Raw genomic sequence first — 27,554 nt, 5'->3', positions numbered from 1 at the left:
TATATAAAACAGATAAACAACAAGACCCTACTGTATATCACAGGGAACTATATTCAATAGTTTGGAATTGCCTATAATGAAAAAGAATTTTAAAAAGAATATATATATGTATAACTGAATCACTATGCTGTACATCAGAAACTAACACAACATAAACCAACTAGACTTTAATTTAAAAAAAAAAAAAAAACAATTGCTATACCTTAGTTCAGACAACTAACTTGTTGGCTTTTGGGTTTTGGTTCTGTCCTTGAAAGGGAGAGTCTCATCACAATACAGATAAAAATAGAATCCGTTTGTAAAGATTATGGCAGGAAGAAGAACCTGGAAGTTGAAATTTAAAACTATAAAATTTCCTTTAAAATGTAGATTGTAGTAGGTTAAATTATATGAAATTACTGAAAAACTCAACCACTTTTTACCTACAAAATGCCAAATTCATATGTTCCAAGTTAATAAATTAGAGGAGTGAAAATAGAATAAAGAAGTATCAAAAAAGCCAGAGAACAAATTTGACACAACATTGTAAAATGATTATAAATCAATAAAAAAAATGTTAAAAAAAAAAAAAGCCAGAGAACAAAGAAAAGATAGGCAAGAAAGCTGAATAGGAGCCAGACACGAAGAGGAAATAAAATTTTAAGTAAAACAATTTCTTCATTAACATTTTAATTTTTAGAATTTGTTAACAAAATGTATTGATCAATATCTAAAAGCATTTTTATCACAACTATGCTATCATTTGTTCTTATTCCTTTGATTTTTAAGTCACCTGTCTACTAAAAAATGTCTTAAATATAAGAAATCATTTGTTTATAAAAATAATATGGCAACATTTCTGCATATGTGTTTTAAAAGGTCCTTGTTATCTCCATTGGGAGGTGGGCAAAATAAATCTTTCAATTAAAGAGAAATTCTAAAGTTCAGAATTTCAGATTCTTAACAAGGAAAATGAAAAATCTTTCCAGTCATGCCTCTGCTGCTGAAAGCTAAAGCTAATCTAATATTCAGTAAGAAACCATAATCAAGAAAATAAAGTTTTACATAACTTTATTCTGAAAACTCACCATTTGTCTACATGTTATATGTTAATCCTCACAGGAGATCCCATGGATGGCTATAGATGTATTTTTACTTTTCCTCGACTTGAATTTTGCAGCAGGAACGCACCCAACATTTTTGCATCTGCTATACCTAATGAAGAACTAGCCCCTGCTTAAACAAATAAACGTAATCATTTTCCCACAGAGGCTAACTATGCATTTACATATGAATTTTAAAAAAGATTTTCAGGAACAAAAAACTGACTTTTATATTCTTAGGTATGCTAACAGTAGCAAAAGCCCCACCTCCCTGAGTTCTGAGAGACTCCTAGAAAGTGCTTAAATTTAAGGACTTGGTCCTCAATCAATACAAGTACCGCACTTTCACAGACATCATTAAACCACTGGACGTGAACAATAGCTGCATTTTCAGTATCACCATAATGCCGCTATCATTACAACAGTTAGAACAATTATTATTTCTTTAGTTGCAAGACACAAAAACACAACTCCGAAGCACTAAAACAAAAGAGGGAATTTAGTGCCTTACGTAATGAAACCATCCAGGAAAGACTCCATTCAGGACTCAAACAACGTCACTGGGAACCAGTTTTTCATTCTCCAGTGTTAGGTTCTATTTCTCAGTTTTGGATCCATTCTTTCAGTCACAAGTGGCTGCAAATGACTGACAGCAGGTTCCAGGACTACATCCTTCTGGGTTTAAATCTATCTAAAGGAGAAAACATCTTTGTCACAGCATTCCTAGCAAAACTCCAAAATTTACTCTGGTTGGGCCATCTTAGCTCATACGTTTGTGCCTGGATCAATGCCTGTGACAAAGGAATAAAATTTAAATCTGGCTAATGTGCTCTTCCCCTAGGACTCTACCAAAAAATTGGGAGAGAAATGGAGTCTAAGCCGGGGGGAAAAAAAAAAGATGCATTGCCAGAAGAAGAGATGCAGAGCAGTGAGGTAAGCTGAGACTCTTGATTTATTTGAAACAGTAGTTGAATGGGTTGAAATTATAGGAATCTCCATCAGAAAGAGAATTTATGTGCAGACCAGTTTAATTCTTTTAACCTAATAATACTTTGATTTTGCTTTTGATTGTGAAGATGGTAAAAATCAGTCAAAGCTAAAAAGAGCTATTTAGGGAATCCCAAATATTACACTCTCAATATATTTTGGAGAGATTGCATGAACACAGTTCTGTCCAATCTCAGATATCATTTGAATGCGTAATTTGCACAGCCTTCCATCACATTTAGACTACACAGGGAGAGGTTTCTAAGATAGCCAGAGCCTGAGAAGGACCCATAAATGAAGCTATTGATGCAAAACTCTGTGGATTAAGTCCAACACCTTGAGTTACATGGGAAATGAACAGGAGCTGGGGGCAGCAAAGGGAACACAGGTGTGGCATGTCCAGAGGAGCCCACATTCTTAAGTCGACAGGCAGCCATGTTCTATTCAAGCTGCGTTCCCCCGGGTGGTCTAGCTAACAAAGCTTCCTGTCATAAAGCTATCGCTCAGTACAAGGCAAGTGTATTGTGAATGCCAGGTTCAAAACTGTTCATTGAAAACTTCTTGGTTAACTAATTAAAGCAGGCTGAGCTTTGGGAAATCCTCCAGGAGGAAGCTCATTTTGAGAACAGCTTTCCAATTCACATGTTTCATAAGCCAAGGGTAAGCTTAGTTCACATGAATCACACACACACACACACACACACACACACACACACACACCACAAATTGTGGGATTAAAAAGTAGAATTGAGGTCAGGGCTAGACCACAGCAGAAGTGAATTGGCTTAAAGAAAACTAGATATTTTGTCTCCAAAACCATCTGTTTATTGGATTATTTTGCTTGATTGCTACTGCTTGTATCTCTAGATTCAAATCTACATTGGAAAGATTGCAGGTGAAGTTGCCTGCCTACCAGCCACACAGTTCAGTTTTTTTCAGTTCTTTGGGTAAAAAACAAATAATAAGCTATATGTGTTTCAAACGAATAGAAGGCGAGCAGAATTTTATCTTCTGCCAGTCCAAAACAACAAAACAAAATAAAATGTAGTCATTGTTCCTAGAGATCTTTAAAAACAAAATGGAAACTTATGGTTACCAGGGGGAAAGGGGGTGGGAAGGGATAAATTGGGAGTTCAAGATTTGCAGATACTAACTACTACATATAAAATAGATTAAACAAGTTTCTACTGTATAGCACAGGGAACTATATTCAGTATCTTATAGTAGCCTATAATGAAAAAGAATATGAAAACAAATATATGGATGTACATATGTGACTAAAACAGTATGCTATACACCAGAAATTGACACACTGTAATTGACTATACTTTAATAAAAAGGTAATAAAATTTAAAAAAACACAATGGACAAGCATCCACCATCTGTCCTACAGACTATCTTTTGCCTCAGGCCAGGTGATCAGAAAGGATAATTTTCCACAGTCCTTTCCAGTTTTACTATTCAGTGTGTCTGTCAAGTGTATGGTGGTATGTTTTACTTTTCTCAGTTTGCAGTAATTGCCTTCATAGTATTTGTATCAGTTTCCTGTGATTCTCCTGTCACAAAGTAGCACAAATGTTTTCTCTCAAGAGTTCTAGAGTACAAAAATCACTTTACTAGGCTAACAGCAAGGTGTTGGAAGGGCTGATACCTTCTGGAGGCTCTGAAGGAAAAATCTGTTTCCTGGCCTTTTTCAGCCTCTTGGGGCCCCCTCCCTCAGTCTTTAAAGCACATCGCTCTCCTCCCAGCTTCCATCATCACACTGCCTTCTCTGGCCCTGATTCCTCCTGCCTCTGATCCCTCTTATAAGGACTATTATGATTGCAGTGGGCCCACCTGGATTCCTCAGGATTATCTCCCAAATCATGATCCTTAACTTAATTGTATCTGCAAAGTTCCTTTTGGATCTATTTGGGGTGCCAATCCTCAGCCTACCATAGTACTTCAAAAGATCGGGTTGATGTCATTCTATGGCATTGTTCTGTATTTGCAATTTTTAAAGAAGCTTATGTATGCTAAATACGCTGGGAGCTGTAGGATCTTCAGAATAATAGGGCAAAGTTTCTGCCCTTGAGGAGCTTTAATCAAGCTGGGGAAACGTACGCATCAGCGGTTAGCAAATATTAAATGGTAAATGCGAGTGGTGCCCACTATGTGTCACGCACTGTGTAACATGCTGGGATGAAAAGATGAGTGAGTTATGGTCCCTGTCCTGAGGGAAGAGGAGTCCAGAGTAGAGAGAGAATGTAGAGGAGGAAAGTCTGTATTCATAAAGACTGCAGTTTTACACCCATAAATTACCTTATGGATTGGCATAGTCTGGAAATCTGGGTTTTCCCACTATCTTGGCAAAAAATTAACTGTGTATCCTTGGAAAGACCTGGTTGCTTCTCTGATTGCTTTGAGTTTTAGCAACTTGCTGGTTTTATTAGTCTGTGAGTTTCCCGAATACCTTTCAGAGTTTTTAATGAAAAACGGCTGTCAGTACTGGAATTGATAGAAAACACAACCCTAGGAATTAAGATGATAAAGGAAAGGATTCAAGACTATTCCAAAAAAATAATGAAAAATAAAAGGAGGTTATAGATACTGAGGTAGTAAAGAGGGGTGGATTCATAAAGACTGCGCTGCTGTGGAAAGCATTGCCTGCCCCCACCCCGCCCCAGGACACGACTTCCTTTTTTTGGAACGACCAGCATTATGTCCAGCTTGGCTTTGCTTGGCTGCTGCCACAATTCACAGTGTGAGACTTAACTTCTATTAATCCAGCACCCTGATTGTTGATATAGCAAAAGAACTTAAGAAATCCGTTGCTCCCTGGAGATGAAAGTTAACTCCTGCCTAAAAGCTGGGACTTTCTGGACACAAAGTTTTCTAGCTGAAGCCTGCATATTCCAGCACATTGATGAGAAAAAAAATAATTTATTTTAATTTATGAATTTAAATTTATTTTTTAAATCTCCTGATCAAGGGGGCTGTGGAGAAATAGATCTGGATCTATTCTGAGGCAAAAAGCTTTAACTTGCTATATCCAATGCTTATTCTGCAATTTAATGTTTTTAAAACCTAACAGCCCAACTTCAAGGTGTTCCTGAGCCCTTTTTCTTCTCTCTGAAGTAGGGTTAGAGGTGAACATCAGTGAGTGGGAAAAGAGGCCCTAAAAAAAAAAAGTAGAAAATCCTTTCTCCCAAATAGCCTGTGGTGAAAAAGCATTTGTTGTTCCTGCTGGAGGGTTGTGGCTGGCTCCTTTTAGTCTTGCTTTCTGAGTTTGAAAAGCCACCATTGTTACTTGGTAGTATTAATGTGCTTCAGGAGAAAAATAAACAGCTTTCCACTGAACTGTTGATATTTATGGAAAAGGTAGAGTGGCCTCCATGTCAGCCCCTAGAGTGAAAAACGAGAAAAATTTGGCACACTGGAGGGAAATGATATAACTTGTAAAAGGTGTTTTCAGGAAGTTTCTGAGGTGGCTAACAGAAATGGTATGTCAGCTTAGAGATTTTATTTTTACCACAGTTGTAGAAATTAAGAACGGACAAGTTTTACTGGAAAAAAATACACAAAAATTAAATGGTAATGGCTGACTTGGGGAACACGTCTTTTTCTGCTCATCTCCTGGGAACAAACTGCTGGGCATTCAGTGAGATGCACACAAAGCGGCACAGTTCCAAGTGTGAAGGGAGGTGGGATAAACACACGTGCGCTTTGTTGGTTTCTCGTAGTGCCTGTTGCCAACCTGGAATTGACACTCCTTGAACACAAGGCGGTTTTTTGTCCTAGTACAGTTGAGCTCTGTTTAAAAGCACAGCCTTGGAGTACAATAAATTCTCCCACTTTCCCTAATGGATTTGTTCTCCTTACGTTCTCGATGTAAGAAACGTTAACACCGTTTGAACCAATGACATGAAACTGTTGAAGGGAAGGTTTAGCCACTTCACAGGTTGAGTCATGGAAGTGTGGGTTTAATTGTTGTGTTTGGCAAGTGGAAATTCAGCATTTGAACAGCACTACTTATTTCCTTTCTTAACAGCGGGTTAAAGTAGGTTGAAATTTTGCAGCCCCATCTTTCATTTCGTGGAGTTTATACCCTGTTCCTAGAGCAATCAACAGCTTGTGATGGATGATTGATGGTAATACCAATTCATTCAGCTGATCTTTCCCCATGAGCTCATGGAAATTATCATTGCTGTGCACACAATTTTCATTCATACTCTAGACTTTTCTCCCTCTTTTCTTCCATAGGCTTTTCTCAAGGTATTTCTAGGCCCAACCACCCAATTAATGGTATGTCACCTTGCTAATGGATTAGATGGTTAGTAAAATTGGTATAGTCTGGCCTCTATACACTAAAAAGATATTCTATTTCAATAGTCTTCTGAGTATTCTACCTCAAACCTACTGGAGCCACAAAAAGTTTTTCAATAGGCATTTTTAGGTATCCCGAGTAACAAAGTTGTCTCCATCAACAAATACTTATTGATCTATAAGTGCGATACATGTTTATACTAATTTTTACCATTTGCAAAGCACTTTTGTATCCATTATGTCACTTAATCCTAATAACTACATCCCAAAGTTGGAATGGACAAGTATGATTATCCTGGTTTTATCAGGAGAAAATGTTGGAGGTTAAATGTCTTGTTGAAGGTTGCATAACTAATTACTAGCAGAACCAGATTTTCAACACAAGTCTTCTGGCTCCCAGGGCAGAGTCCTCCCACTCCATCCGGGCTGTTCAAATTTTATCCGGAGGAACCTCCTCTCTGGCCGCCTAAAGGAAGCATTGCAGGGGAGCAAAACGGGGGTACCACGCCCTCAGGAAAAACAAAAGCCTTTCTTGTATCTGCTTTCCATGTTGAGAAACTGGATATGTTTTTATCCGAACAAGAAGATCAAAGGGAAAAAGATTAAAAAAAAAAAAAAAAGGAAAACCACTGCCTTTACCCTACGTACAACACTGCCTTAAAACGGCTAGAAAATACTGGCAGAGTGATAATGTTCAGCCGTATTTTCTAGTACTAATAACTAATTTAATCAGTTTGAGGGGGAAAAAAAGGCCAATTGTAACCAAAACATCAGTATCATCCATAAAGCGTGAAGAACCTGGTTGTCTGCTAAAATCATATTAGATAATTTTTTTAGAAATTATATGTAGACCTTCTGAACAGCTATCAATTAATAATAGTGAAATGGTGATTTGGGTGAACACAGGAGATCTGGCAAGAGACACCAGCAGTTGGCTAAAGGCAAGGAAGGTGTGATAGACCTCCACCTCTTCCTCGTTCGGAGTACCGTTTATCACCAGGCCAGCGCTGCACCTCTTCAGCATGCTGGATTCTAAAACCCTGTGAACAGCTTCTTCTCTTTCTCTAAGAGAGATGTGTTGTGATGGACAGTAAATCAGTGGACAAATGAGAGTTGAGAGATACTGCATCCATGGGGGCCTCTCCAGGCGTGAAGGAGAAGGGATTTGAGTCTGGAGCTGCTGGTGATCATCATGCCTCCCTCCCTTATGTCCCCTCCTTCGCCCGCCTTCCCCCCAGACAGGAAAGCCCTGTTAGGAGGAGACATCGGAGCTTGAGCAGAGAGAGGAGACAGCCTAGCCCGGCAGCCTCTCCTCCCCAGTTCCCATTGCCGGCGTTCCAGAACAGCTCAGGTTTCTGCAGAACTTCCTGTTCTTTTTTGATTCTTCCAATAAAAACCTCCTTTTAACCCAAGATAGCTGACGTTGGTTTTCCATCACCTGGGCTTGGGGAAAAAACAAATCCATTCAGAGTGGTGGAAAGAACAAAGACCTAAGAAACAAACAGCCCTGAACTTGAATCATAACAATTCCAGCCATGCACACTTAGGCATTATTTAGTTTCTCGAAGCTTCAGGTGTTTTCTATGTTAAGTGGCTAATATAAATAACATCTCTGTCATAGAGTCATGGTGATGACTAAACAAAATTACGTGTCTAGCCATTCTCCCCTCATGCTGTCTTCAACAGTTAGGAATATTTCCAAGCCCCCCATATATTTGTCATTTATTCATTCATTCAGCACTTATATATTAGTCAAGCACCAACCGTGGCCTCGTATTATATTTGGCATCAAGGAAGAAAGTTAAAAAAGAAACAAGAAAAAAACATATGTATAGGGTCTTTAACCTCAAGAAATTTGTGGTTCAGTTAGAAAAACATATAAATTATGGGGTGGAAAGGTGTTAGAAAAGTTTTGGGCATAAATATGAATCCGTACCACCTAAGGGAGTGACCAGGGTGGGTACGGTGTGTCAGGGAAATATCTTAGGACATGTAGAATTTGAGCCAAAGTTTGATAGTAAATACTGTGGTGCAACAGATTGCCAGAGAGACTTTTAAAATGAAATGTTCTTCCTTCTCTGTTAAAACTTTAGTTTCTTGGTCCTTTTGGATAAAAATTTTATCAAATGACAATCTTGAGTTGTATTTCACCACCGTTCCTTGGGACTCAACTATTTGACCACGTAAGGCAAACCGAATCATACCCAAGCATTTACACGGTTTTTATTTTCTGTTCTGAATTTCTCTGTAGTCCCTTGCTTTCTAAAAATGCTTTGCAAAGATTAAATAAAAACACTTGATATAGGGCAATACAAACAAGAGTGTTATTTAAAAGACTACAAGGAGAAGTTGTATTTTTATTTTATCTCTGTGACAATAGTAATTTTTTGAAGGGTAGATAGGTATTGAGAACAAAATATTTTTTCAGATTTCCTCTAACAGCATTTGGGCACAACTTTTTTTCTGTTGGCTCCATCAGGGTTATTTATTATTGCTGCTACAGTGAAGTCTTTTTTTATACCATATAAGCTTCAGGTATATAATATTATAATTTGACATCTGTATACTCTACAAAGTGATCACACCCAAAAGTCTAGTTTTCATCTGTCATCACGCCATTGACCCCCTTCACCTCTTTGGCCCAGCCCCCCTACTCTTCCCCTCTGGTAACCAACAATCTGTTGTCTGTATCTATGAGCTTGTTTTTGTTTTGTTTTCTGTTTGTTCTGGTTTGGGTTTGGGTCTTTTTTTTTAATTCCACATATGAATAAAATCATATGGTATTTGTCTTTTTCCTTCTGATTTATTTCACTTAGCATAATACCCTCAAGGTCCATCTGTGTTGTCACAAATGACAAAATTTAATTCTTTTTTATGGCTGAGTAGTAGTTCATTGTGTGTATACATCACATCTTCTTTATCCTTTCATTATCCGTGGACACTTAGGTTGTTTCCATACCATGGCTATTGTAAATAATTCCACAGTGAACATAGAGGTGCACATATCTTTTCAAATTAGTGTTTTTGTTTTCTTTACTTAAATACTGAGAAGTGGAATAGCTGGATCATATGATAGTTCTAGTCTTCATATTTTTAGCAGTCTCCTTACTGTTTCCATAGTGGTTGTACCAATTTACAATCCCACAAATAGTGTATGAGGATTCCCCTTTCTCCACGTCCTTGCCACCCCTTATTTCTTGTTCTTTTGATAATAGTCATTCTAACAGGTATGACGTGATATCTTGGTGTGTTTTTGATTCACATTTACTTGCTGATGAGTGATGTTGAGTACTTTTCATCTACCTGTTGGCCATCTGTTTGTCTTCTCTGGAAAAATGTCAATTCAGATGCTCTGCCCATTTTTTAATCAGGTTGTTTTTTGTTGTTGTTGAGTTGTATGAGTTCTTTATATATATGTTGGATATTAAACCTTTATCAGATTTATGATTTACAAATATGTTCTCCCATTCAGCAAGTTGATTTTTCATTTTGATGATGGTTTCCTTTGCTGTATATAAGCTTTTTACTTTGAGATAGTTCCATTTGTTTATTTTTGCTTTTGTTTTGCTTGCCTTTCCAGTCAGAGCCACAAAAACATTGCTAAGACTGGTGTCAATGAGGTTACCACTTAGGTTTTCTTCTAGGAATTTTATAGTTTCAGGCCTTATATTCAAGTCTTTAACACATTTTGAGTTAATTTTTGTGTATGGTGTAAGATAGTGGTCAAGTTTCATTCTTTTACATGTACCTGTCCAGTTTTCCCAACACCATTTATTGAAGAAGCTGCCCTTTCTCCATTGTATGTTCTTTGCGCCTTCATCATAAATTAATTGTCCATATATATGTGCACTTATTTCTGGGCTCTTGATTCTATTCCATTGATCTGTTTGTTTTTCTTCCTGTACCATCTTGTTTTGATTACTGTAACTTTGTAATATTGTTTGAAATCAAGGAGATACCTCCATCTTTGTTTTTCTTTTTCAAGATTATTTTGGCTATCCAGAATCTTTTGTGATTCTATACAGATTTTAGAATTATGTGTTCTAGTTCTGTGAAATATGCCACTGAAATTTTGATAAGAATTGCATTGAATCTGTAGATTGCTTTGAGTAGTATGAACATTTTAACAGTAACTCTTCCAATCTGTGAGCATGGTATATCTTTACATTTATTTGTGTCATTTCTTTCTCCCACACAACACATTCAGCCAATCAGCAAACACTGTTGACTCTACCTTTAATATATGTTCAAAATATTGTCACTCCTCCACCTTTGCTACTTTGTCCAGGCCATCATCATCTCTTGATGAATTATTGCAACAGCTTCCTAACCAGTCTCCCTGCTTTCCTTCAGTTTTTTCTCAATATAGCAACCAAAGTGATCCTTTTAAAATGTGAGTCAGACCATGTCACTCTATCACTCAAAACCTCCAATATCTTCCATCTCACCCAAAGTCAGAGCTATTACCTGTTTACAGGGACCTAAAAATTCTGCACCCCCATCCCCCATGCCCATCTCTCTGATCTCATCTGTCACTCACTTCCCTTCCTCGCTCTACTTCAGCCACTCTGGATTCCTCAGAATCACCAAGCAGGTGTCAAGATTTTTGTACTTGCTTCTGCTTGAATGCTTTTCTCCTAAATATTTTGATGCCCACTCTCTCAATTCCTTCTACACTCAAAAACGTACTGTTTGTGAAGCTTTCCCAGATAACTTCTTCTAAAATTGCCTCAGCATCCCCTAATACCCATTTCCTGCTTTATTTTTCTCTTTGGCATTCTCTATAGCACTATATATTTCTCTATAGCACCATTCCTGTGCAGAGTATTAAGTTCTTGCTTCATATCTCTACTAAATGCAGGCTCCTTGAGAGCAGGCGTGTATCTGTTTTTTATTCATGATTGTTCCATTGTCAAGAAGAGTGCCTAGCACATCGTAGCTACTCAGCAGCTATTTCTTGAATTACTAGATGAGTAGCCCTAATAAAAATTAAAATTATAGAACTGATACACAAAACAACATGGATGAACATCAAAAACATGCTGAGCTAAAGAAACCAGACACGAAGTACATACTGTATAACTCCATTTATGTAAAGCTTTAGAAAAGACAAAGCTAGTCTATAATGACAGAAAGCAAGTTAGTGGATGCCAATGGCTGGGAGGTGGGTGGGGAAATTGACTGGGAAGGGACATAAAGAAACTTTTGGCGATGATGAAAATATTCTTTATGTTGGTTGTGCTGGTGGTTACACAAGTATATACATTTGTCAAAATTCTTCGAATTTTACACTTAAAATGGACACATTTCATTGCATGTAAATTATACCTCACGTCACCAGGTTAAGTGAGAGAAAGTTAGAAACATGGAGTTAATTTATGTCTTTAGAGTAATAAGATTCACAGTGATTTTGAATGAAAAAAAAAGAGATAAATCTCACAATTTGTTACCTATAATAAACACGGTGTTTAGAGAACACAAGCTAAATTAGCCTTCCCTTGTTGCGAATGTAAAGAGTGGGTTATCTTTAGGAGATATTAACCAAGTATGTCATGTTCAGGTTTACATCTTCTGGCATATTTTCCTTCCAGCAAGATTCATTCATTTCTCTTTCTTACCAAATAGAATGTGCAACTAAAATTCTATTAAAATAGAGGAGGTGGACCTACTAGGATACAATGACCCCTATATCACTCCAGATTATCAGGAAATTCAAAATGAGAATTTAGTATAGGAAACCAGTGCAAGCCCAAAGCTGGAAGAATAGTAAACTTAACTATTTCAGAGTACTTGAGGAAATGGCGCTTTTTAGTCTTAAGAATTTTTGTGGACTATGTTCAAGTGTGTTTCCAGTAAATTTTAAAAGTAAGGTAGATCCGCAATACATTGTATACATTACATTAGGATGTACAGTAACTAAATAAGGAAAATGACAGAATATTTCCATGGAACTTTTTAAAAGACTAATTGATAGAGACACTGTGATGTCTAAATGGGCCCATTGTCTGTAAATTAACCTATAAAGGAAAGAATTGTTACAATGACAATGTAGCAACAGTCTGAATGAATCTCCAGAGAATTATGCTAAATGAAAAAAGCTAATCCAAAAAGGTTAAATACTATATGGTTGCATTTATATAACATTCTCAAAAAGACAAAATTACAGAAATAGAGAACAAATTAGTTGTTGCAAGGGGTTAAAGGAGGCAGATGGGAGCAGGAGGGACGTGGGTGTGGCTATAAAAGGGCACCAGGCAGGATCCTTGTGATAGAAATGTTCTGTGTCTTGACTGTATCAACATCAATATCCTGGTTGACATTGTGCTATGATTTTGCAAGATGTTACCACTGGGGGAAACTGGGTGAGGGGTCCAAGGTATCTCTCTGTGTTTACTATTACAACTGCATATGCATCTACAGTTATCTCAAAATTAAAAGTTTAATTTTGAAAAATTGAATCAATGACTTAACCATTTGGGAAAAAAATTAAGTTACTCCTCTATTTCATTCTTGACATCAAAACAAATTCCAGAATGAGAATTAAATATAAAAACAGCTCACAGCTACCATTCATTGATGAATTGCTCTGTGCCAGTTATGTTTGTATATATCCTCATTTTCTCCTTCCAACAAACTTGTAAGAGAGATGTGACTATCTACATTTGATAAAAGAGGAAAATACTTTAAAAAAAAGGAAAAAATCCACAAATGAAAGAGAAACAGTATTCAACATTGTGTGAGCTTTGATTTGGATGAGTATGATTCTAAGCACTTTAATTTCTTTTCTATTGTAATTATTTATATGCACTGGGTTGTCTATAATGAACATGTTTTGTATCTTAAAAACTTTTAAGGTTGGGCAAAGGTAACAAAGTAAGAATTTTTGTCAAGGACAAGGAACAATTTAGCAGGGATGAATGGCTCACACAGCACAACACAAAAACTACAGCTTAGTTTAAACTGGGTCTTAATAATTGCACCTAATTATAAGGGAGAGTTGAGCATTAATAATGTTGAAAGATGTTTAAAAAATAACAATTAGCAATTACAAAGGAGAAAATTCGGCAACATTTATGAAATGAGTGAATGGAATAGACACATTTTTTGAAAGGCAGATTTTATAATTGCTAATTACTTTTGTTCTCATTTCCACCCAGTTGAAGGAAGAGAGACATGTAGTCCCGAGGCCAGTGAGAGTTTTAACCACAATCTTCTAGGCAAAGGGTAACCAGTGCCTGGTTTTGTGTGATGGCAGTGGGGATAGGAAGGAAGGGACAGAGATCATAAAAGCTTGGAAGGAAGTGGATAAAACCTGATGATTCATTAGCAATAAAGAACAATGGCAGAGAAAAGCCAAAGTGTGATGTAATAGAAAAAACAACATTGGTTATAGGCTTGATTTTGCCATAATCCAGATACAGATCCTCAAGATAGTCTTTTAAAGTTCTCTTGGCTTCATTTTTCTCATCACTACAATGAATTAGTTGCTATAACTTCTAAGATCCCTTCCAGATCTCACATTTTGAGGCTGGATGACCAGAATAGTAACAGTAACATTAACAGAGACCCCAGGGAGGAGTCTCATCCCAAGGGCTAGGATTTAGATTCTGAGGATACCACTGCTGGGTGACCTTGAACAAATTACTTAACCCTTCTGTGCATCCGTTTCTGTAAAATGGAAATAATAATAGTGCCTATCTCACAGAGCCATCCCACATAAACTTCTAGAGTGGTGCCTGGCATATAATAAGTCTCGGTAGATATGAGCAGTTAATAACAGTACTGTCCATACTTAGAACTGATCACAACTATGTTTCATGGTCCCAGCATTGGGACTCTCTGGATACCGAAACTTTTGTCATCAAATCCAATTTTTATTACCTCCCTAACCTAATACTATGTTTTGGGGGAAATGTTGGGTGTTTATAGGAATATACACATAGGTACCTGGGATCTGGGTGGCTGAGTCATCAGACTTGAAGAGTTACAGCCTTCAGATACTACTTCCTAAAGTGGGTGTTGGTTGTCACGTCCACTCTTCTAACCTTGCACCATCACGTCCTAGTATTTGTCATAGGTATTGCCCTAAAGCAACAGAACATAAAGATCTGAGTCATTTTGAGAAAAATAAGTGTTGATCCAGCAGCTGTAACCGTCAGAAACAAATCACTCTGAGAACAACGGGTACCCATGCACCAGATGGAGAGAGTGTGCCTAACCCCCCAGGTCTCAGGAGAGTATGAAGTAAGAACAGGACGAGATGGCAAATTTATACACACCACTGATTTCCTCCCTTCTCGAGCCTATCCTCCCCTGAATTGCATTAGAGGGATGGCCGTTCAAATAATGTCTGTCAATTGGGGGAAAAAAAATAGTTACAATTTGCCTAGGACAGCAGGAGGGAAACCAAGTACAAGAGAATCATGTTTTGGTGGAGAAGGCACCGGCGAGGAAAAGTATTGGTACAAATGCCTTTATATTAAAACCATAAAAGACATCTAAATTTTTTTAATGCAGAGAAAATTTTTTTATCATTTAAGATTCAGTCTACTGGATTTTGTAAAATTTGTTATTTCAGAGCCAACTTTCAATTTCAACTTACCGGAGGCTGCATGCATCAGACACTCCCTAAGCCGCCGTCGAGAACAGGACTAAGGGGACTTCCCAGTCTCAAGTCAGGGTAATTATCTTGATGTTCCCTCAACTTCACGTTAAAGGCCACCAAAATTGCTGGTTTGGAAATTTTGAAGGTAAGGGAAAAACTGTAGTTAGATAATTCTTTCCTTGTTTCTCTCCCTAGTGGCAAAGAGTATTCTTATTTCACCTCTGTTTCCAAAATTGGTTTCATCATTCTTAAAATTGTACGTTGAATAGGCAGAGTGGTTATATCAAACTTGAGCGTCTCTCACTGAAAAGGTTTATAAATGAAGAAAGTGACTCTGTGTCTTCCCGACCACCCCGGACACCAAGGCACTCCATCATGCTCAGGAATTAAAATCCAGCCATCACAAGCATGGCCACTTTGGACCTCGAACACTTGCCCTTAGGAACTAATATATTGCAGTTCATTATTGATTGTCTTTTCCTCTACAAATGTTAATAGAGATGATCTGCAGTTTTTTTCTTTTTTTTCTTGCTGACAAGCAAATCTGTCAAGAGGAGAGTGGGTATTGGCGAAGCTGCTAAAGTAGTAGCAGTTTGTTTTTTAACTCAATCATTTCTGTGGTGACCTCCAGCCTTTCCAGAAGTGCCTATTTTTCTGTATTAAATCTCTTCCTTTTTTTTTTTCCATAGGTTTGGGGGGGGGGGTAATCAGGTTTATTTATTAATTTATTTTTAGAGGAGGTACTGGAGATTGAACCCAGGACCAGGACCTCGTGCATGCTAAGCATGTGCTCTACCACTTGAGCTATACCCTCCCCCGATCTTCTTTCTCCTTAAAATACCTGGAGGTATTTCTACTTCCAACTCTGAACTTGGACTGATAATTAATACAACTTGTCTAGGACAGTTGACCCCTAGGGATGGTCCCAATATAGCATTACAAAATGAATTACTTTTTCTGGTGTGTAAAAATAGACATCGGAGTTGGTTTGCTGGCCACTTTACTTTTTCTAAGTTGAGTTATTTTTATTGGTGTTTCCATTATTCCTGTTTTTCTAATTATTGAAAAGTGAATGGAATAAACACAAATAGCACAGCCAGGAATTCTTGGCTCAAGAAATGGAATTTTTCTTTATGCTCATTTGTTGGCTCCTAAAAAACTGAAAGGAGTTGATATTGGTGAGTCTTGGTAAGAGCATGCAAGTATTTGGCTAAGAGCTGTAAAGTCAAATGTTTCTTAATCATGAATAACTTGCCTAGACTTTTACAGAGCACAACATGTTGTCCCCTTATTATGTCAGTTTTAAATATGAGAAAACTGAGACTCACAAAATTTTACTCAAAGTAAACAGCAAGTTGCTAAGCCAGGACTCAAACTTGGGATATTCTGGTTCCAGACACCATGCCCTATCCTAGAGCAGTTTTCTGTCCCACTCTGCTCCCCTGTACATTAGAGATCAGGCCTAACATTTTAAGCAGTATATATATATATATATGTGTGTGTATATGTATGTGTGTACGTATGTATGTGTATGTATATACACCAAACTCTTATCCCTAATCATGCAGTGTCCTTAGTTGTTCAGCCATATTTCTTACTATAAAATTTTTTACACTATCAAGATATATCTTAATCTTGATCCTTTATAATATTTTATATATATATTTATAATGTTATTATTAATTATAACATAATTATATGAAATATTTTATATATATATATTAAAAATTTTTCCTATGCATGTGTGTGTGTGTTCATTAACCTCTGTGGTTTTGTTAAATACTGACCGTCACCATTGGAAATTGCAAGGAGGGAGGAGCAGATTGGAGCTTCCTGTTTCAAGTATTGTCAATTTTTAGATCATCTCTATGTAAATTGAACTCCTTTAAGTCTAGTGCTTGTAGAGGTTCGTGGTCTTCTTAATAGCTCTCTCCCCTCTTTGAGAAATTGGTTTCTTCTCTTTCCCTTCTTGTGTGTCCACACTTGGGCATAGTTCTTTAGTATCACATGGTTATCACAAGCCTTCTTGAAATAATGCAGGCAAATTTTCTCTTCCTTCAAGATATCTCAAATCTCTCGAAGGGCTTCATTTTCGATATAATGTTGTCATCCTTAATCATTTGGAGGCTCTTTTGACAGCCTTTTGTGGATTTTTTGGTACTTTCTTATTTTATTGCACTTGCAGGCTTAGTACAGGCATAACTACAACCAAAGCTCCTAGAAACATATCCAAAGGCAGAGGATGGCGAGGCAGTTTCTTAAATTCAGTGTCCTTGAGCCTTGAGAGAAAGTGGATGGACAATGGCAAAATATTAATTCTCTTGTTCCTTTATTTCTCTTCTGCTACTTGAGTCTCTTTAGAACAGAAGACCTGCTCTGAGGACTGTGTTCTTTTGTTTCAACTTCCTACCTGTGTTTAAAATAGGATTAAGAGTGCATTTGAAACTAATAAATCAACTACACTTCAGTAAAAAATAAAATTTAAAAAAAGAAAGAAAAGAGTGATTAAAGAAGACAAGTTAGGGACACAAACAAACTTGATTTAGTACTTCTTAAAGCAGAGAGTCTCTTTCCCATAACTGCAAAATGGGGCAGAAGGCAGGAAGCTTTCATAGGATAAAAAAGTCAAGAACAAGGAGGAGAGAAATAGAAACTGGCTGATTGACTGGGGCCACACAGTCAACCTTGTTTGGGGTGAGGAGGCCCAGAGCTGGCTTGGCCTTTGGGGGTTGACTGACTGGAAAGACAGTGCTTACGGTCCAGTGGAACATTTATAAGGACACAAAAGTTATCTCAGTTTCAGTTTGCTGATGTGGCAGCCCAGAGAGGGGTAGCTCCATCTGGGGCTTGGAAAGTTATTTCAACACATGTGATTTTTTACAAGAACATTTTAGAGTATTTTTAACCATGTCTCTCTGTTATACACAGTCATCTATCTTCCATCCACTTTGAATATGTGAAAAGGTAGGAAAATGCCATCTGAATGTTAGTCGGCAAATCAGAAGCACGCAAACCTGGGAAGAAGAGCAAATAGATCTGGGGTGATGGGCCCTGGACCTAAAAGATCATGACAGGCTGGAACTGCAGACCAAAAATGATTAGGTGAGAATAATGACCTTCAGCTAAAGGCGTGCACCTGTGCAGGACAGAGCAGCTTCGAAGGTTAGAAGCAGCTAACATTTACTAAGTATCTTCTTAGTACTGCATCCTCTTCAGTGTGCTTTTTTCTTGAGTCCTCTTGCAAATGATAGTAAAATCACACTCTTGGAGTATGATTTTTACCTAGTTGGGTAAGATAGTGCAAGATAAATGAGAACAGGCCTGGATAGGAGCTAGCTGTATTCTATCTGCATTCATGTTACGAATGGGTGTAGTGTGTGTGAGGAAATGCAGGACTTTTGGTTTTCAGTAAGCCCTGCAGGGCCAGGTGCTGTGTATGTAGAACTACAGCACCTAGAACTCACACGATGATAACCACATTGTCTTCTGCTGCTGAGATCACATGCGGAGTCCTGTTTCCAGCTCTAAAGACTATTCTCTAGGTGAAAAAAAGGGCAAATAGGATCACCTTCAGAAGAGAATAGAGTCTCATTGTAGTTGGGGTGTACGTTCTAAAGTCACCACACTCTAAATCATGTATAGTCAACTTTATCTTCGGAAATTGCTTAAGTAGATTTTATATTGCCAGCAGCTGGGTCATGTAAAGATCAAAGCCACAAATTAACTCCTTCTGTTTCCCTATGTATTTTTCTATGGGTTCCCTTTCCCCAGTTCACTATGAATCCTCTGGGAAGGGTGAGTGTAAATGAGGAGGGGGTGACAAAGGGATTTCCTGCCAAAGCTTTTGTTGTTGCTGTTGGGTATAACACAGATAGTGTTAAATCTGTATAGTTAAATGAGCTTTGATGCAACTCTGCTGTTAGCAGGAGAGTAAGGAGGCTCAGAACCATGTCACATAACTCCAGAAATCAGAGCTACTGAGCCTTAATGCAACATCCTCTCAGAAGACCCCATGGCTACTTTAAAATGTTTGGAGGACTGTCCAGTGAAAGAAGAACTGGAACAGAGATGGGCATTTTCAAACAACTGGTAATGACTGTCTGTAGCTCTGTACTGAAAAGAATGTGAGGCAACATCCAGGGTCAGTGGGAAAGAATTCTGCTTGACAAGGAGGTCTGTCCAGGACTTGAAAGAAAACCAGTGCCCATGTGTTACACATGTAGGGAACAGAATGGCTATAGTTGGCATACACCGAGCACTTCTAAGTGGCGTGCGTGTGGGGTTGGGGATGCTGTTTACTGTCACATACACTGAGACATCAAAGAAGTCAGTCTGTTGGGGGTTGGGTATAGCCCAGTGTCTGCCTAGCATGCACAAGGTCCTGGGTTCAATTCCCAGTACCTCCATTAAAATAAATAAGTAAAAACCTAATTACATCCCCTGCTACCGCCTGCCAAAGGAAGTCAATCGGTAACATAGTGTGGTAGGTCAATTGTACGTCAATAAAATAAAAAATGTTTAGAAGTCAGTCTGGAAAAAAGTGAGAAAGAGAGAAGGTGAGAGAGAGAGAGGGAATAGAGCAATATTTCATAAATGGGAGAACTCACCACCTTAAAGAGCATTCTCCTCCAATCCTGGTAGGTTTCCACTTCCTGTGCATTCTCTCATACAGAAATCCATGTATCCTTCTGGTTTATTTCCCTTTTAGGCTTTAGCTGGTCATCTCAGTTTCTGGCTTTTGCAACCAAACAACCCCTAAGAGGTCTATATCTCAGTGGGGATATGTTTCAATCCCATTTAATTCAGTTCAACCAGTATTTATTGAGTTGGGCACTCAATACCCACTTCTTCTTATACCCACTAATTTGGGTCCAGTTATGAGTCTGGCCTATGACTGGATTCCCTGAAAGATTTAGAGGGAATAGCGGGCATAGATTATGATGAGACATAACTAAATGAAACAAGACAGAACACAATGAGAGTCCTTGGTTCTTCCTACCCAGGTCATATGTTGTCTTTGATCTGTCCAATAGGTGCTAGTGGGCAAGAGGTGTGGGTGGCAGTGGCCTTCTACTTGTCATAAGTGCAAACCTGAGGGATGAGCGGAAGTTTGACACAGGAAATAACAGCCAGCAGCCGAACTCTGATGGTGAAGAACACAATTCAGTGAAGCTGTCTGATTAACAAGATCTTTTTTTTTTAATTTGTCCAGAAACTACTGCCTTAATCTCTGAAGATAATGAAACTCACTTAAAGTCTTTTTTTAATTGAAGTGCAGTCAATTACAGTGTGTCAATTTCTGGTGTACAGCACAATGTCCCAGTCATGCATATACATACATATATTCATTTTCATATTTTTTATTAAAGGTTATTACAAGATATTGAACATAGTTCCCTGTGCTATACAGAAGAAACTTTTTAAAATCTATTTTTATATATAGTGGCTAACATTTATAAATATCAAAGTGCCAAATTTATCCCTTCCTACCCACTTTTCCCCCTGGTAACCATAAGATTGTTTACTAAGTCTACAAGTCTGTTTCTGTTTTGTAGATGAGTTTATAGTGTCCTTTTGTTTGTTTGTTTTTTAGACTCTACATATGAGTGATATCATATGGTATCTTTCTTTCTCTTAAAGTCTTGAATTGACTCACTGTCCATAATGACTGATACACAAATAGAGCTTTTCTCCCACAAAAACCATTACCAGGACACAACTGGTTAAAAAGTTAACCAAAATCTCTACCCCAAGTTAGAACCTTACCTCCAGAAAGGGCCTGAGGGGAATGATAAAAACACAGTTTCTATGTGTGCTCTGATTGTGAGGTCCAAAGCAGAAGAAACCAAGACAAAAGTTGGGAAAGAACTGGCCAGAGCAGCCAAACTTCCTCTTCTGAGTTATCTGTGCTTAAATAACTGACACCATAAGAGGTGCTACTGTTGTCCCCAGATGAAATGTGCCTGCTCCTGCCCCCACCAAAACATGGATGCTGCAGGGCTCCTCAGGCTGCCTGCCTCTGAAGTGAAGTCTCGTACGATGTATCAGGTCAGCAGAGCCTGGGTCCCATGCTTGGGCCCTACCCACCAGAGATGCTGCAAAAATAAGCTATTGTCTTTACTCGTGGGGGGGCAGTCGGAAACTCTCCAAACTCAGGAAAGGCGTTCAAAAGGTTTTCGTCAGGTAGAAATAGGCCCATGTCCATTATATCACCCAGAGGGCTTATTCCTCGGTCCTGAAATTCCAACCAGTTAGTAACCTAGTTTGGTAAGAAGACTGTCAACCATCCCCAGGGCCATTCTCTCCCCTTCTTCTTCTTAGTAATATAACTCTCTCCAAGTTTACTGGAGCATGTCACCACCCAGCTGGAGACTGCATTTCCCAGCCTCTGTTCCAAGTGTGACCACATGACTAAATTCTCACCAACGAAATGTAAGAAAGAAGATGGTATTTGCAGCTCTTCCATCTTTTCCTTAAAGATGCAAGTGCTTAGCCTGTACTTTCTCTTTTCTTCTTCCCTCTAGTTTAGAAATGGCAACAATTGCACAGGGAGCCTTGGATCTAGATACAGATGCACATGTTGACATCAGAATCAATCCATATGCCTGGTTCCTGAATGACCTTGCAGAGCAGTGGTTCCTGGGTGACCTTGTGGGGCGGTGCTGCCTTTCCAGCCCAACTGGAACACCTTTGGGTTGTTACGTGAAAAAGAAATAACTTTTCTCTTATTAAAGTGATATCTTTGATGGGCTCTTTGTTACAGCAGCTTAGGCTCCACACTACCTCATCATTCAGCAGATGTCACAGATGTATCTGGAGCTCTTGAGATGCCTGAGGCACTAGGGGTAGGCTGGCAGGCTACTGGCATTCTGATTGCCTTAGCAAGTAACCCGTGACAAATAGGAGCCCTGCCATAGCCTAAGTCAAGTTCTAAATCTACAGATCAGTGCATGGAATATAGTAGGCACTTAATAAATGCTGTCTAGTTCTCTGACCCTTCTTTCTCAGGAAAACATGGTATCCTGAAAGAATATTATTGGCCTTACTCGGGCCTTGGGGATGTTTAAAAAAAAAAACAGAGATTTATCAAATTGTTGTCACAGCTGAGTTCCAGCTTAAATTTACTCAGATAAGAATTTAGCTATCCAGTTGTCTGTCTGTTTCTCTCTCTCTATGTGTGTGTGTGTGTATCCTATATATATTCCCAAAATACACAATTTGTTTAGGTGGAATGCTTGTAAAGATGAGGTACCTGAGTTACATTTGAATCCTTTTTGGGAAGAATCTGCAATCTTTAAATGGACCCCAGCCAAGAAAACTGCTGAGTTTCCCATCCACAGAGGAGGAAGAAAGCACCTTGTTTAGATAAAGCTAGTGGCAGAGGGCAGTGTCACAGCATCACAGGGAGCACAGGATGCTGGACCAACAGGCGAGTGGGGAGTTTCAGGGTTAAGGAGAGTGGGAATCAAAGGACAGAAGATAAGGCTTCTAGCAATGACTGTACGCAAATTATCTGTGACTTGGTCCAGTCCCTCCATTAGGTTGAATATCCATCCATCCATTCGTTTGTTAGTTCAGTGATGTTTACTGAGCACTGACCACATGCCGGATGCTGTGGGAGGCACTGAGGACATAGCTGTGAATGAAACAAAATAGGGAGTACAAAGAAAATTAAAGCAAGGACAGGAAATGATGAGTGATGGGGTGCTCTCAGATAGGACACTGGGGAGGCTCTCTGAGGAGGGGAAATCTGAAAGAGACCTGAATGAAGTGAGGGGGAGCCCTGCAGGTAGTGATCTGGGCGAGCCAGGCAGGCAGAGCTTCAAAGACAAAGGTCTTGCACAGGGGCTTACTTGGCAAGTTTAAGGAACAGAAAGGAGCCAGTGTGGCGGGAGTGTAGCAGGGCGGGAGGAAAGTCAGTGGAGATGTGGGCAGGGAGAGGGGCGGGGACTGGATGACAGTGGCCTGTGTGTTACAGCAAAGGACCCAGCTTCAGTGCTCTCAGAATAGTTCCCAGTCAGTGAGCCCAGGGCTGGGGTCTCACTCCCCGCAGCCGTAGTGCTTTCACGCCGTAGCCACCATGCAGAGAAACTGGTTAATAAACTGTGAATAAACTACTCTGGAATAAACTCTAAACAGACACATTCGGTACCCCCAGCCATGCGAAATACCTATGTCAGGTATACTTAGAGATTCTGGCAATTCTCTGCACAAATGAGCTTGTCTTTGGCAATCACTTGGTTACATTTGCTACAATAAAAGACTGATCATTTTTATTTCCACATCATTGCTGATGTTGGAACTTGGCATGCAGCTGTTCGAGGTAGTAAGTGCCTGAAATGTCGTAAGACCTGGAGCAGCAGTGGCACAAGTCTGTTTTAGCAGTCATTCTGGCAGCTCCGTGGAAGCATTTGTTGAATGGCCCACTTTTACATTTTAGGAAAATTGAGTCTTGAGTCAACGACCCAGGAAACGCAAAGGAACATTGCTCCTGTGACAGATTCCACGTACCAGCAGAAACATTTTTCACTCCCAGACTCTCTAAGGAAGTTATGAAACATCGTGGCTTCGTGTAGAAATTTCCTTCAGTATATATTCATTTCATGTTTATTTTTAAATTACATCCTCTCCTTTTTTTAAGGAAGACATTTAAATGAGAGGATCTTTTTTTTTTTTTCTCCTGACGCAAGAATGGCCTTTGACTCAAGGTTAGATGGAGATACCCCCGTCCAGGACATTGAGGGCTTTGTGATGGCAACAGGAAAAGCACAAGAAAAGAGAGAACCTTGCTGAAGGATACATGCCCGAGAGGGAAGGGTGGGTGCTAGAGGGGGTAGGGGTGGGGGGGAGGGGTGCCAGGAAGGCAAAGAGCGAAGAAGATGAAGGAGACGGGGAAGTGACTATTATTTCAAGAGATGGCCCTGATAAGCTTATGGCAGAGCGTGGAGCCGGTCAGTGACCTTTAACTGGACTCAGATTACATTTGCTGTCAGTATTCAGTCGTCACAGAAATGGTCCCATCCTTTTGAAAGACATAGGAAGTATAGCTAGACTGAAACTACGTCTGTAATGGCATTAGGGTTTTCACCTGTTCTGTGTAACATTCATATAATGTATTTAAGACCACTCTGCCATGTGGAATCTAAAAAAAAAAAAAAAAAAACTTATTTACAAACCAGAAATAGACTCACAGACATAGAAAACAAACTATGGTTACCAAAAGGGAAAGGATGGGGGATGGATAAATTAGGAGTTTGGGATTGACATATACATACTACTGTATATAAAACAGATAAACAACAAGGACCTATATTCAGTGTAACAGAAAAGAATCTGAAAAGAATATATATGTATATCTATAACTGAATCACTCTGCTGTACACCTGAAACTATCACAACATTGCAAATCAACTACACTTCAATTTTAAAAAAAGGAAGAGCACTCTGCCTTCTAGACACTGACCACTTACTAAGTAAGCCAAGTAGGGTGCTGTGGTCCCCAACCGCAGCATAATAGTGATGGGTGCTCAAACAGAGAGAGCAAGAGCGATGATTGCAGGACTTGTGGGAGGCCATCTGAGAGGGAAAAAGAAGGGATACATGTGAGATGGTTTTAATTTTACTGAGACCATTTCTTGGGGCTTTGTTATCTTTAAATAAGTTTTTATGGTAGTCTGAAATATGTATTCTTGAATAGTTCTATTTTTAATAGTTTCTTCATTTTGTTTTCTCTTCTTCCCCAGAAGAGATGCCATCTCTTATCTTTTAAATCTCTTTAAAGGATTTAATTTTATAGTGCCATTAAGCCCCAAAATATGTCAATTTAGTGAGGGAAGATATTTAATGGCTTCAGAACATCCACATTTTGAAAAATAAACATGTTTCTTTTTCTCCTTGGTCAATTTGGCAGCATGAAGTCACTTATTTGTGGCTGTTATTTGTCTCCACAATTTCCCTTAATAGTAGGTTTCACAGTCTTTATATTCATGAAGCATTTCCTTATGTCTGGACCAAATCCCTTTTTGCTCTAATTTGAGGCCAGAGACTCTGGCGTTGCTTACAATTGTCTATTGAATAGACAAACACTTGAAGTTTGTTTTGAAAACTCAATTCTCTCTACCAGGGTAAACAATCCAGTTCTCACAGCCTTCCTCAATGGCAGTATAATGCATTCATGATAATGTGCTCATGTATAAAGTTGGACGTAGTTCTACAGTCCCAGGATGAGTTCAATAAATGCAACACAATTTATTTGACAATCCTACTTGATAATCCTCATATCCCTCATATGGGAATGGGACGTTAATTTGCAAAATACTTGTATAAAAAAGAAATTTTTTTGAGGTCAAAACATTAGTAATTTTAATTACTTAAGATTATACATAAGATTTAATAAAAAGTATATGAAAACGAACATATGTGTATATATGCATGACTGGGACATTGTGCTGTACACCAGAAATTGACACATTGTAACTTCACTATACTTAAATAAATAAATAAAGATTAGACATAAGATCTTTTTTTAGTTTTTTTTTTATTATTGAACTATAGTCAGTTTACAGTGTTGTGTCAGTTTCTGGTGTACAGCATAGTGTTTCAGTCATGCGTATACATACATATATTCCTGTTCATATTAACAAGAGCTCACCTTCTCTCAATCACAAATCTGTGAGATAAATATTACTTATTTTTCTTTTCGTTTTCCTTTTTCTTTACAGATGAGGTCACTGAATCTCAGGCCATACTACCAGTAAGTGGGAAAGCAAATTCAAGCCTGGCTCTTCTGAGGCAAAGACCAGGTCACTTCTACTCCCCAGCAGCTGTCCACTACATGCAAAGCCCTGTGCTGAGTGTTGCAGAAGAGACGGGGGTGAGTATTCATCTCCTCTAGACCTGCTTGCAGAGGTAAGGAGGAAGGTCTCGGGGAGGAAATGGAAAGAGGTGGACTCTGAGTGCTGAGTAGGGTTTGGGCAGGTGGAGGAGATGGTTAGGAACATTCCTGGTGTGAGGGGAACCTTCCTACGTGAAGGTTTGTTGTGAAAGATCATTGCATGTTAAGCCTATCTATTCTCATGGTAGAGGGCATCCTTCGGGGCGTGATAAAGTTCCACAGTTTAGAACTAGGGCTCCAAAGTCCCAGAGGTCTAGCTTAAATCCTGGATTGATCAAGTATTAACTCTGTTCTCCTGGGCGGTCTCCTTCATCTTTTACTTCATTTTCTCACCTGTAACACAGGAAGATTAAATGTAACAATTCATGCAAACACACCATAAACATTAGTTGTCATAGCTCCAAAGAGACAAAAAAATATGCAGCATGAGTAAAGGGTGGATGGGGCATTCCTAATTCATATCTCAGAGTTTCTTATTTCCCAAGAACATGATTCAGAAACATTCTCAGTCTTGCTGCCAGTTTCTTGAGCTAAAGCATAAGATCGTTCTCATGTCACGCTCACTTTACAGGAAAGGACACTGAAGAATCATTTGGTGGATAAACCCCTTATCCGTTCCGCAGAGATAACTTTTAGCTCTCGTTGTTGAGTATTAGTGAGTTCAAGGATCCTAAACTGCACACACACGAAAACTAGGAGAGGAAAATAAATCAGCATCTTGACTGGCTTCAACAGCCATTTACTTTCTGCCTTAAAATGCAGTTTGGGGGCTATTTGTTGTGCATGATTTGCATTTTGTTTAACTTAGAATGGCTGTGTCTATAAAACTCACCTCTCTGTGTGTCCCCAACCCTCAATGAGACAAAAAGGGATACTACAGGAGTCACCATGCACTCACAGGGACTTGAGCCTAACCCTGAGTATCCCCTGCAAACTGTGTCGTGTGTGAAAGCTTTCTATCACGTGTGCTGTGGACGAAGAGAAAGATGAAATCAGGATTTAGGGGCCAGTGAGGAGGGCTTTTGTTGGAGAGGTGAGAGAGACAAGCACATCTTGCTGTGAGGTTGATCAGTGTTTCTGTCTTGAGGTGAAAGAATGGAGTGTCCCAAACAGTCTTCATTGCTCTGAATGAGGGATATGTGGGACAGGTCACTAAAGGTAATCATGGTTCCAGTTTTCTTTCTCCAAAGGACTGCTTAGAGTGATGGGAGCAATATCATTTGGAATTGTAGAGTGGGTATATTTATTTTCTATGACTGTAGTAACAAATTACCACTTAGTAGCTTGAAACGATGCACATCTAATTATTTTGCTGTTCAGTAGAATGTAAGTCCAACATGGATCTCATGTTGGGCTAAATCAGGATGCCGACAGCGTTTTTCTGAAGACTCTAGAGGAAAACTTGTTCCCATGCCTTTTCAGCTTCTAAAGGCTGCCTCCTTTCCTTGGCCTGGGTCCTGTGCCTCTCTCCCCAAAGCTAGCAACGGTAGGTTCGCTCAGTCTCATATCGTATCACTCTGACCTATTCTACTGTCTTTCTCTCTTCCCCTTATAAAGGCTTTTGTGATTAAATTGAGCCCACCTGCAAAATCGAGGGTAGTCTCTCCTATTTAAGGTCAGCAGAGTAGCAACCTTAATTTCCCTTTGCCATGTAACATATTCATAGGTTTTAGAGATTAGC

General features: G+C 38.9%; 1 long non-coding RNA gene across 1 annotated transcript; it reads left to right on the top strand.

Annotated features, from left to right (window-relative positions):
* Positions 1–1,932: 1,932 nt before the first annotated feature.
* LOC140697857 (uncharacterized) lies at positions 1,933–25,843 on the top strand. The gene is made up of 3 exons (XR_012075230.1): positions 1,933–2,015; positions 14,953–15,124; positions 25,701–25,843. It is a non-coding gene; the product is annotated as an uncharacterized lncRNA (long non-coding RNA).
* The last annotated feature ends 1,711 nt before the right edge of the window (positions 25,844–27,554 follow it).

This window comes from Vicugna pacos, chromosome 8, assembly GCF_048564905.1.
Source record: "Vicugna pacos chromosome 8, VicPac4, whole genome shotgun sequence".
NCBI lineage: Eukaryota > Metazoa > Chordata > Mammalia > Artiodactyla > Camelidae > Vicugna > Vicugna pacos.
Note: the sequence above shows the minus strand (reverse complement) of the source record. Positions and strands in the feature narration are given on the sequence as shown.